General features: G+C 40.9%; 1 long non-coding RNA gene across 1 annotated transcript; it reads left to right on the top strand.

Moving 5' to 3' along the window:
• Positions 1-81: 81 nt before the first annotated feature.
• On the top strand, positions 82-1355 carry LOC115292640. Its single transcript, XR_003909072.1, has 2 exons — positions 82-202; positions 985-1355. It is a non-coding gene; the product is annotated as an uncharacterized LOC115292640 (long non-coding RNA).
• Positions 1356-10925: the final 9570 nt, after the last annotated feature.

Below are 10925 nucleotides of genomic sequence, written 5' to 3'. Positions count from 1 at the left end.
ACACCCTTTTGAAATCCTGCTTCCTGTCCAAACATTGTGACACAGAGTAGTTCCCAATAAGAGTCACCTTGCCACCCACACACTCACATGAACACTAGCCTCAGACATGTGTTCCCTGCTGTGAGAACCAAAGCCAATGGAGCATGAGTGATCTTTGCTGTCTCTTCCAGGTCATCAGGACGGACAGAAGACGAGGAGAATGGTATGGTAGCAGTAACATAACAGAGCATGTCCAATAAGTCGTATGAAGACAAACCATTTCCTAACATGCAGTGCCTCAAGCAGGAGATTGTCACAAAGACTAGGGTTGGAGTCATAACCAAAACCAAAGTTATAAGAATAAGAAAAGATGATGGAACAAAATTGCTAGAGGTCACCAGCAAAGCTCACTTGCCCTCAAGGAATACATAAACTGGTAATGAGACAAGTGCATAAATCATTCTAAGCCAATGTGAGGCATATGTAGAGTGAAATGGAAACAAAGAAGCAAGCAGCAGTTTGACTTTAAACTAAAGAACCAGCAGCTGTATCCTGTCTATATACAAGTCTTATTTACTCTCTCAATGACAAACCCATGATGAGCAAGGGCCATATCTTCTGTAATGCTTTGTACCTAATTAGCACTCAATAAATAGCTAATGAATGATGAGCTACTACTTCAAACCCTACCACCTTGAAAAACTGCCGTGGGTGGCAACCAGTATCAAAAATAGCTAGTGTAGTTAATTAAATGCAGATTCTTGGGACCCACTTTAGATCTACTGAATCAGTCATCAGGAGGAGGACCATGAGTGTGCATTTTTAGTAAGCACTCATCAGTTACTTTTTTGTATTCTTGAGTTTTGAGAACCAAAGGCTTAGAGTAGAGACAAGCAGAATGACACCAAGACACTGAGATTTAAATGTGACTTCCCTATCACCATAGCCCAGGGGCCATTTGTCCCCCATCAATGTCATAAGCCGTAATGTGTTTTCTCACATCAGGTTTCATATTGAGCAGAGGTGAGTTGCTCAACAGCTCCTCCCAACGCAGAGTGATAATCCGGCTCCAGGAGAAGACAATAACCATTCTAGAGTGCTGTCATTCTATTTTGTTTTATTTTATCATATGTTATTAGGATATTTTGTTTTGATCACTTTTATACTCTAGCCTCTTTAAATATCAAACCCACCCATGTCGAATGGGCTATTCTTTACCAAAAATCCAGAATGTCAAACAGAACTCTACATTTTAAAAAAGGACCCAGGGTGAGCCAATCCAAAGACATATGTGTTAAAAAATAAAACCAACGAACAAAAAGTAAGAACAAATTTCATGTTGCATCACCTGCCTATAATAAACTTTTCAAAGTAAATAGAAGCCTGGACTGTTTCTGTTAGTAGTGGTGCACCTAAGGTGGGAAGAAAGCTAGCATTATGGAACATCCACTATGTGCTAATAACTTCTCATGCATCTGGTTATTCTTTCCTTAAGACAACTCAAGTAAGGAGCGCCTGGATGGCTCAGTCGGTTGAGTGGCCAACTTCAGCTCAGGTCATGATCTCACAGTTTGTGAGTCCGAGCCCTGCATCGGGCTCTGTGCTGACAGCTCAGAGCCTGGAGCCTGCTTCAGATGCATGTCTCCTTCTTTCTCTGCCCTTCCCCTGCTCATGCTTTGTCTTGCTGTCTCTCAAAAAATAAACACTAAATTTAAAAAAATAAGACAACTCAAGGAAATATTATTTCCTCTATAGGTGTAAGGAAACTGAGATTCTAAGAGATTTAATGACTTACTATAAGTCATAGAGAAGTACAGGCCAGAGCCAGGATTCCAAGGTCCTTGTATATCCCATTCCAAGTCTTATACTATTCCCCTAAATAAAGGCAAAGACTAGAAATGATTTCCAAATGACCTCATCAGTACTCACTGAGTACCTCTGACTAGGGTAAACACTGTGAGGAAAGGGCTTTTCCTTCTGGGACTTTCTACCATTGAGTTGCCAGCACATGTAAAGGAGGAGAAGCTTTGCACGTAGCCTGAATATTTAGCACCATTGGAGTCAGAGTCAGAGTGCACAAGGGTGCCAACCAAAACGAAAGCTGGTCTAAGTAGTCTGCAATGACCTCATTTGACAAAGGTCTAGATGCTAGAGATAAGTACCAGTGATGTGGTAAGAACCTAAAGAAATCATTCTATTCACAATTCAAGTCAATGAACAAAGACTGAGTACTTCATGTACATCCAACAGCCTGCTTCAGGTATAAGGGACTCTATGGTGAACAAGTATATCTATTTTTCATTGCTGCTACAACTAAGGTGACAAATGTCCTCCAGTTTAAAAAACCCAGGTGATTAGACTGGGCCTGCCAGAATAATCTCCTCATCTCAAGGTCACTAACTTTATCCCCTCTGCAAAATCTTTTCTGCCATGTAACATATTCACATGTTCCAGGAATCAGAATGTGGTGGAGTGGGGACATTATTCTGTCTACAGCAGCAATGTATGCGTGCTTACAGTTTGGCAGAACAAAGAAGTCAAACACACATGACAATGACACCAAGGAGGTGAGCTAAGATTTATGGTGGAGGAATAAAACACTAGCGGTATGCTGAGTCCCTTCATTTGATTTAGAGGGGTGAGAAAGGCCTATGACAAGACCCTGTAAGACCAAAAGGACCATTTGAGCTGGACTTTTAAGAATGAATAGGATTTTGAAATTGGGACTGAAAGGAAAAGAGACATAAGAAACAGCGGAAACTTACAGGAGATAGTGAAACCACTCCTACCGTAGGAGTAGAAGATGACAAAAAGTACAGGTGGAACCCCTACACATATGGGAAGGTGGTAAGTGGCAAAAATGACAATACAAATTAACAATCAATGAAAAACGAATAGTGTTTTTCAGTTGAGGCTTCTAGTTATGGATAAAAATCAAACTAGATCCCTATGTCACACCAGATTCAAAAATAAATTCCAGGTGGTTTAAAGACCTAACTGTGAAAACGAAATGTTAAAATTTTTAGTAGAAAATATTTGAAAATATCCTTATAGCCCTGGGATAAGAAATGATTTTTTTTAAACAAAATACATAAAGTAAAGTAATAATGAAGGAGAGGACTGATAAATTTGACCTCTTCAAAAAGCATATGTGAATGCCAAAGCAGCACAGGAAAAGATGCTTGACATCATTAGTCATTTGGGAAATGCTAATTAAAATAAAAAATGCCAATACTCATTCACCAGAATGGTGAGATTTAAAAAAAGATTGACAATACAGATGACAATGGCAAAATGTGGACCAACTGGACTTCTTACACACTGTCAGTGGGAACACAAAGTTGTACAGCCCCATTCAAAAGCAATCTGTCACTTTTTATAAAGTTAAACATGCACTTATCATTTGATCCAGCAATTCCACTCCAAGATATTTATCTAAAAAAATTAGGGACATCTGGGTGGCTCAATCGGTTAAGCGTCAGTCCAAATGCCCATCTATTAGTGAAGGTATAAACAAACTGATACATCTTTGAATAAATTTCTTCATCTGTAAAATCAGAGTGATAAAAGTATTTCAGAGGTGTCTTGTGAAGATTAAATAAGTTAAAATGCAAAGTACTTACTTGAATGGTAATTGGCAAACAGAAAGTAATCAATGTTAGCTATTATTTTGACATCTAGATGTTTTAAGATTTTTTCTGTTATATAAAATAGATTTAAATATTTTTTGCTGACAACTTTGTAGCTCCACCTTTCCTTCCCTGAATCCTCTATATTCATAACTATTTTATGTGATACTGAAATGAAATCCTATCATGTATAAAAGTCTCTTTCAGTTTTTCCTACTCCTTCCCTTCAATATGGGCCTTATCCTCATAATCTAAGATAGTGTCAAAGCTTCAGCCATCTCAATCATGTTCTAAGCTGCAGGAGAGAAGAAAGGGCAGAAGGAGTCTCTGTGTCTCCTTTCAATTAGTTTTATTGAAGTATAACTTACATTCAGCAAAATTCACCCCTAAATTTTACAGATGAAGAAATTAAGACAAAGTTAGAAATGAACTGAAATGTCTAAGGTCACAGAAGGGATATATAATGGAACTGGCATTGATATTCATCCCTGGGTCTATAGTGTCTCTATCACAATACTACCACAAAAAAAGTTAAAAGACACATGAGAGACATAGAAGATATTTGTAATAAACGTAACTGACAAAAGTTGAGTAGCCACAGCTCATTTGAGTAGATATCTGGGAGTACAATCTTGGATCATGTGGTAAGACTATGTTTAGCTTTATAAGAAACTGCCAAGTTGTCTTTAAAGTGGCTGCACCATTTTGTATTCCTACTGGAACCAAATGAGAGAGTTCTTACTTTTCCATACCATCTCTAGCATTTCCTATTGTCAGTGTTCTAGGTTTTGGCCATTCTAATTGGTGTGTAATGCTGTCTCATTGCTGTTTTAATTTGCAGTTTCCTAATAATATATGATGTTGAGGAGCTTTTCATATGATATTTGCCATATGGATATTTCCTTTGCTGAGGTGTCCAGATCTTCTGTTCACATTTTAATTGAGTTGTTTGTTTTCTCATTATTGACCTTTAGGGGTTCTTCGTATATTTCATATATTAGTTCTTCATCAGATGTATGGTTTGCAAATATTTTCTCTCAGTCTGTGACTTGTCTTTCTCTTCTCTTAAAAGTGCCTTTCACAGAAAGGGAATTTTTAATTTTCATGTGGTCTAACATACATATTTTCTTTCATAAATTGTGTACTTGATGTTGCATTTAAAAACTCATCATGCTGAGTTGGTCAAGTTTCCAACTCTTGATCTTGGCTCAGGTCATGATCTCATGGTTCATGAGATCAAGGCCAATATCAGGCCTCGTGCTGACAGTGCAGAGCCTGCTTGGTATTCTCTCTCCCTCTCTTTCTGCCCCTCCCCCCACCCCCTGCTCACACACACTCTCTCTCAAAAAACCACCAAAAAAAAAAAAAAAAAAAAAAAAACAACTCATCATCCTGATCAAGGTCTCACCATTATTTCTGGTGAAATAGAAATAGCACTCTCCTAAACCTGCATCATAGCAAACTTGAATCTCTTGGAACCAAGGAGGATGGCGAGCATTCGTCCATCTTGATTACCTGCTTCAACAAAGACATGACTTCCAACCCTAGCATTCTGCTACCCACTCCCTACCCACAAAGCAAAGCTATGTCACTGTGGTTCAGAGCAGGAGGTACACACACCCAGTGGCCTAGACTCACTATTAAGCATATACAACCAAAATGCAATGACCACACCTGAATCAACAATGTTGACATGTCCCTTTGCATCACACCTTCTACCAGGAGAATTGCTTTTGTCAAAAGCTCTATTGACAAGGACATCTGGATGAATTTTTGACCTATCTGCAGAGAACACCCTGTGGCCCAATTCTCATGGCCTTGGCTGCCTCACGTCTTCTTTACCCACTTTCCTGCATCCTGCTTTTCCATTCCTTTTCTCCCGTCTACCTACCACAACCAGTTCTCAGAAGGGCAGCAGTGATGTGTCCAGATTCTAAGCAAATAGCCACCAATGGCATGGAAACCATCTTGGGAAGGAGAGGTACTTCTGGATCAGATTCCAAATTTTGGCTTGTTTGGATTTCTGTGTGTGGAGGAGTGGCAGACAGAGGGTAATCAGTAGGCACCCCAAGAGCCCAGAATATGTAAAAAGGAATTTGCCAGCTAGCCCTAACAGATCTCTAAGTTCCTGAGGTTCACAGGTTTGCACACTACACACTCATGCCATTTTCCATATCTCAGCCACAAATTGCCCCCTGGCGGGTGTCTTTCCCCACCAGTCAATTCTATGAAATTCATTCTAACCAGGGTTTCCTCTAAAAACTTATGTTGGTTATCCACTTCATCCTTTCTCCCTCCCACTGACACACACATGAATACGATTCCACCAGGATCTCTTTCCCCCGAGGCAGGTTCAGGTGTGGGGCAAGGCTTGGGCCTCTGGTTTTTTCCCACTGGATTCAATACACCACCCCAAATAACTAACGATTGAACCTTCACCCCATGTCAGAAGGGACAGCGTGAGACATCAGAGAAAAGAAATTGTTTTTAATCTGAGGAGGTCTGTCACACCCTGGGAAAGGCTTTTGGCAAATTGCTGGCCTTCTCTAAAAGAAATTCTTTTTTTTTTTTTAATAAGTGACTCTAAGGTTGCTCAGAGGTATGTATGGCCTGCTTGTCCATTCATTCCCTCATTTCTCCATCTATTGATCCATGCTTTCAACAAATATTTATTAAACAACTACATTGTGCTAGGTCCAGCTCTATCCTTTGGGGGCAAATCAGAACCCTCAGGTCAGTCAGATGCCCAGATGATTCACATGCATATTAAAGTTTGAGAAACACTGGCCTAAGCAGCATTTCTCAACAGCGGCACTCCTGACATTCTAGGCCAGATAATCCTTTGTTATGCGGGACCATCTTGTGCTGTGTAGGAGCTTATTTAGCAACATTTCTGGCCTCTGCCTACTAGATTCTAGCAGAAATTTTCTCCTTGTTGTGACAGTCAAAAATACCTACAGACATTGATAAAAGTCTCCTCAGGGGCAAAATCATATCCCCTTCCCCAATTAAGAAGTATTGGTTTAGGAGACCCTAGGTCAAATCTCCTTAACATTAAAAGGATTCTTTTTTCCTTTTCTCTTGCAAAAAAGGAGACATGTAACAAATTTAACTGTTACCTATCGTATCAAAATAAGTCCAACCAAGATTATGGGCACCTTTGTCAGAAAGATAAAGTGCACCTTATTTCAACTAATAAAACAAACCAAAAAAAAAACCCATCCTTTGGAAAAATACTGTTTGCAAGATTCTCATGACCTTTTAGACAAAAAAAAAAATCATTCAAGTTTGCTGTTTAATATTACTACTAAGGAGAAAGAAGGGCCTGACATTAAATATGACATATGAGGTCAAGGACTCAGCATTGGATGTCATCACTGCCAATTATATTCCAACCAGGTACAATCAAATTATGGTCCATACAGACCACCTTTCAGTCTTGAAAAATGGGCAACGTGGGCGTAATGCTGTGTGTTCACCCTCAAATAACGAAAGTGTAAGTGGTGGCCAGGGAGAAGTCATGCTCAAATCCAGCTTATGGAAAAATAAATGAATAAAACAAGCAGAGGCGGAACCCAGTATGATGATACCTGAATATCCTACAATTCTGGTTGGTGTAAGGGAGGAAATGTCAGCAGAATAACTCTTCTGTTTTCTGTCTCTTGGTGTCAGGAAATTTATGTCTCATTGTTTATTTTCATTATTATTTTTTAAAAATAGGCCCCCCCAAAAGATAGGCCCAATATAGGAAGCAATGACTCCTGATTTTGGTGAGTGCCTCTGACAAGTAAAGAAAGAAAAACGCAACTTCAGCTCTTGGTAAAAGAATGCAAAGCCATGACAGAGTACTCAGGCTCAGTGTGGGGCCGTGGTAGTGGTTCCACTTCCAAAACTCTGAGCTAGGCTGGGCTGAGCTGAGCTGAAAGAACGAGGCTACAGAAGGGAACACATGTGAAGTTTATGAGGCCTTTGGCCCAGCCCTGACCGCAAATATATCCATGTGTACTGGTTCCATTTTGCAGAACAGGCATTTAGAAATCTGGCAGCATGCCTGAATGTTTGTTGCCAGTAAGTAGTACAAGGCAGAAAAGCAACCCAAATCTCTAGGTTAACGCCTGGCAGTTTTCTTTCAGCAGCACCACAGTAACTCTGTTTTAGTTTCCTGTTGCCGCTTTAACAAGTTACCGCAACATCTTACAATTCTGGAGGTCAGAAATGGGCCTCATTCAGATCTCATTATGATGCTGACCCCCTTCTGTGCCACTTGTCCTTCTGATTTTGATTCTCCTGCCACACTGTTATAAGGGCCCTTGTGATTACACTGGGCTTAACCTGAATAATCCATAGTCATCTCGTCATCCCCAAATCTTTAATTTAGTCAGATCTTCCAAATGCCTTTGGTAGGAAACCAGAATATGTCACCCCAAAATGTGCCTCTTTGACATAAAAATTACTTTGAGCTGAAGACAAGTAAGAAGGGAAAGTTCTCTCTAGCCTCCCTTTTACTGACTAAACACAGGACATAAATTCCCCTTTCACTGGAGACAGATGCTTATCAGCCCAGACGTGGCACCGGAGACACCACAAACAAAACATATTCCATTAGTTCCCTCCCATATACTTATCTTCCCTTAGCTTGCTGTCCTTGGAAGCTTAAAACTGCCGCTTGGTTCTGTCCTTTCCCTACAAATTTCTTGGTCTTTGTTAAAGATGTATATGAGCCAGAATTCTAAGCTGCTGCTTTGAGTTACTTTTCATTAAGGTTGAGTGATATTCACTGCACATGTTAAAAAAGTGTTTTTCTCTTGTTATCTGTCTTTTTTTTAAAGAGTCACAGCTGAAAACCCAACATGGGTAGAGGTCAACTTTTGCCATCCTATACACATAAGGTAATATCTTCTGGGTTTCTAGAGATTAGGGCATGAACATTTTTGAGAGGCCAAAACTTACCACACCCTCTCAGGAATGCCAATCACAAGAAGGGCTTCTGACAACCACAAAAACAGAATTTTTAAAAATCACTGACAAAGGGAAAGAAGAGAACAGGAGTAGAAGGAGCCTTCGACAGACTCTCAGGTTCCATTGAGGGAGGCTCAAAAGCATAGCACTGTCTACTTCTGATCCTGGCTGTACATAGAATTCTTTGAAGAGCTACTAAAAAAAAAAGCAACCAATGCCTGAACCTCAACTCCTAGAAATTTTACTTCAATTAGTGTGCATAAACCCAGGCATCAGCATTTTAAAGTCCCCCCCTCCCCAAAGGATTAATAACTCAGATTCTGGAATCAGACTATTTGCATCCAAAGGCCAGATTCACCACTATGTGCTTGACCTGAAGCATATTATTTAACTTTGCCTCAGTTTCTTCTTCTACAAAATGGGAATGATGCTATTAATAGAACTACTTTACAAAGCTGAGGCTAAACTGACCTAATGCTAGTAAAGTTCCTGCCACAGCGGCACTGCATACATGTCTCAAAGCTCTCCTGAGGGCAATCTTTCCTCCTCAGGCTGGTGCCTGGTGTGATTTCTGTGCGTGTCCGGGATGTGAAGAGCAGGGTCGTTCGGCGAGTCACCGCGGCCATGTCTCCCATGCCCTGCCTGACTGTGATGGGCTCCAGAAGCACTACCTTCCATGTGCCAAGGGAGGGGCAGCAGTAGGAGCGGTTGCAGGAATGCATAAAAATTAGGCATGTGAATAAGAAGAAACAATCAGAAAGGCTGGAGCGGAGGTGGAGGAGGTGTGACAGTCCATGCAAAATAGGAGGAATGCTCATAACCCGGTGATAGTAATCAGGGTTTCACCGTCTTGTTGAGCAGTGGTTCCACGCACAGCTGCCGCTGCAAAGACGTCTGCGAGCCAGAAAAACACTTAGAGCCTCTGGTTGCCACCCAGACCGATTAAATCAGAATCTCTGAGGGTGAGGCCTGGGAATCTTCTTTCTTTTCTCCTTCTTTCTTTTTCTTTCTTTCTTTCTTTCTTTCTTTCTTTCTTTCTTTCTTTCTTTCTTTCTCTCTCTCTCTCTCTCTTTTTCTTTCTCTTCTTTCCTTCCTTCCTCCTTTCCTTCCTCCTTTCTTCTTTTTCCTTTTGTAAGCTTTCCAGATGATTCTAGTTAGCCAGAGTTGAAAGCATTGGGCCCTTCTCATAAAGCTGCCATCTGAGGTTAGTCAGCCTCATCAACCACAACATGAAGTGAAGGAAGGGGAGAGAAGGGCTCACGGTGACAGGGTTCTTATTCTGTGCCCAAACACCTGACACTTGACATGCACCAATTAATTTAACCCCCATAATTATTATCACTGTGTTAGAGATAATAATAAAGAGATGCATTTCATAAGAACTGTAACGTGACCAAAGTGTCATGACTGAACCTAAGACAACCCCAAGTCTATGTCCAAAAGGGACAAAGGAATGAACTTTTAAGGAAGCCACCACTCTAGGAGCCAAAATAAAGTCCTCTCAGTTCCATGAGAGGAATTATTTAACTGGATAGAGACTTGAAAAGTCAACTCACCTGCCCAAGTCAATAAGCTTGTAAATGGAAAGACTGGACTCTTGACTCAAGTCTGTCCACCTCTAACCCTCACCCTCTTTTCCACCATTTCTGCCCTCCATGCCTTAAGAGCTAACTGTACCGACCATAACAAGAATCATTCACTGAAAACTGTCTCAAACCCTGTACTGAGAATTTGATATGTATTCTCCAAGGGAAAATCAAGTAGAATAACTGGGACAGAGGAACAAAATAGTTAAAATACAAGGTACAAGCAGGGCCACCTGGGACGGTTAGAGATGCAGTTTCTCAGGTCTCACCCCCGACCTGAGTCAGAATCTTCAGTTTAAAAAAAACCCAGGGAATTCATCTGCACATTAAAGTTGGAGAAAACTTTCCAACTGGGGCGCCTGGGGGGCTCAGTCCGTTAAACGTTCGACTTCAGCTCAGGGCATGATCTTGAGGTTTATGCATTCAACCCCACACTGGGCTCTGTGCTGACAGCTCGGAGCCTGGAGCCTGCTTGGAATTCTGTCTCCCCTCCTCTCTGCCCCTCGGACTCTGTCTCTCAAAAATAAATAAACATTAAAAAGATTTTTTTTTAAGTTGGAGAAGACCGCTTTAGATGTTTATTTTACTTTTTATCGTTCCAAAGAGTTGTTTTGGTGATGTGCAGGTACGTCACTGACCAGACCTCACAAGGCTCCGGTGAGCGACGCACAGGCAGCTGCTCCCTGCATTTGGTGGTTTGAAATGCTGTCAGGAGGGGCAGTGGCTCCAAACCACCCTTGTCCCAGTGCAACTCTTTTTCTCGGAGTCTCCC

This window comes from Suricata suricatta, chromosome 5 (assembly GCF_006229205.1).
Source record: "Suricata suricatta isolate VVHF042 chromosome 5, meerkat_22Aug2017_6uvM2_HiC, whole genome shotgun sequence".
Classification (NCBI taxonomy): domain Eukaryota; kingdom Metazoa; phylum Chordata; class Mammalia; order Carnivora; family Herpestidae; genus Suricata; species Suricata suricatta.
Note: the sequence above shows the minus strand (reverse complement) of the source record. Positions and strands in the feature narration are given on the sequence as shown.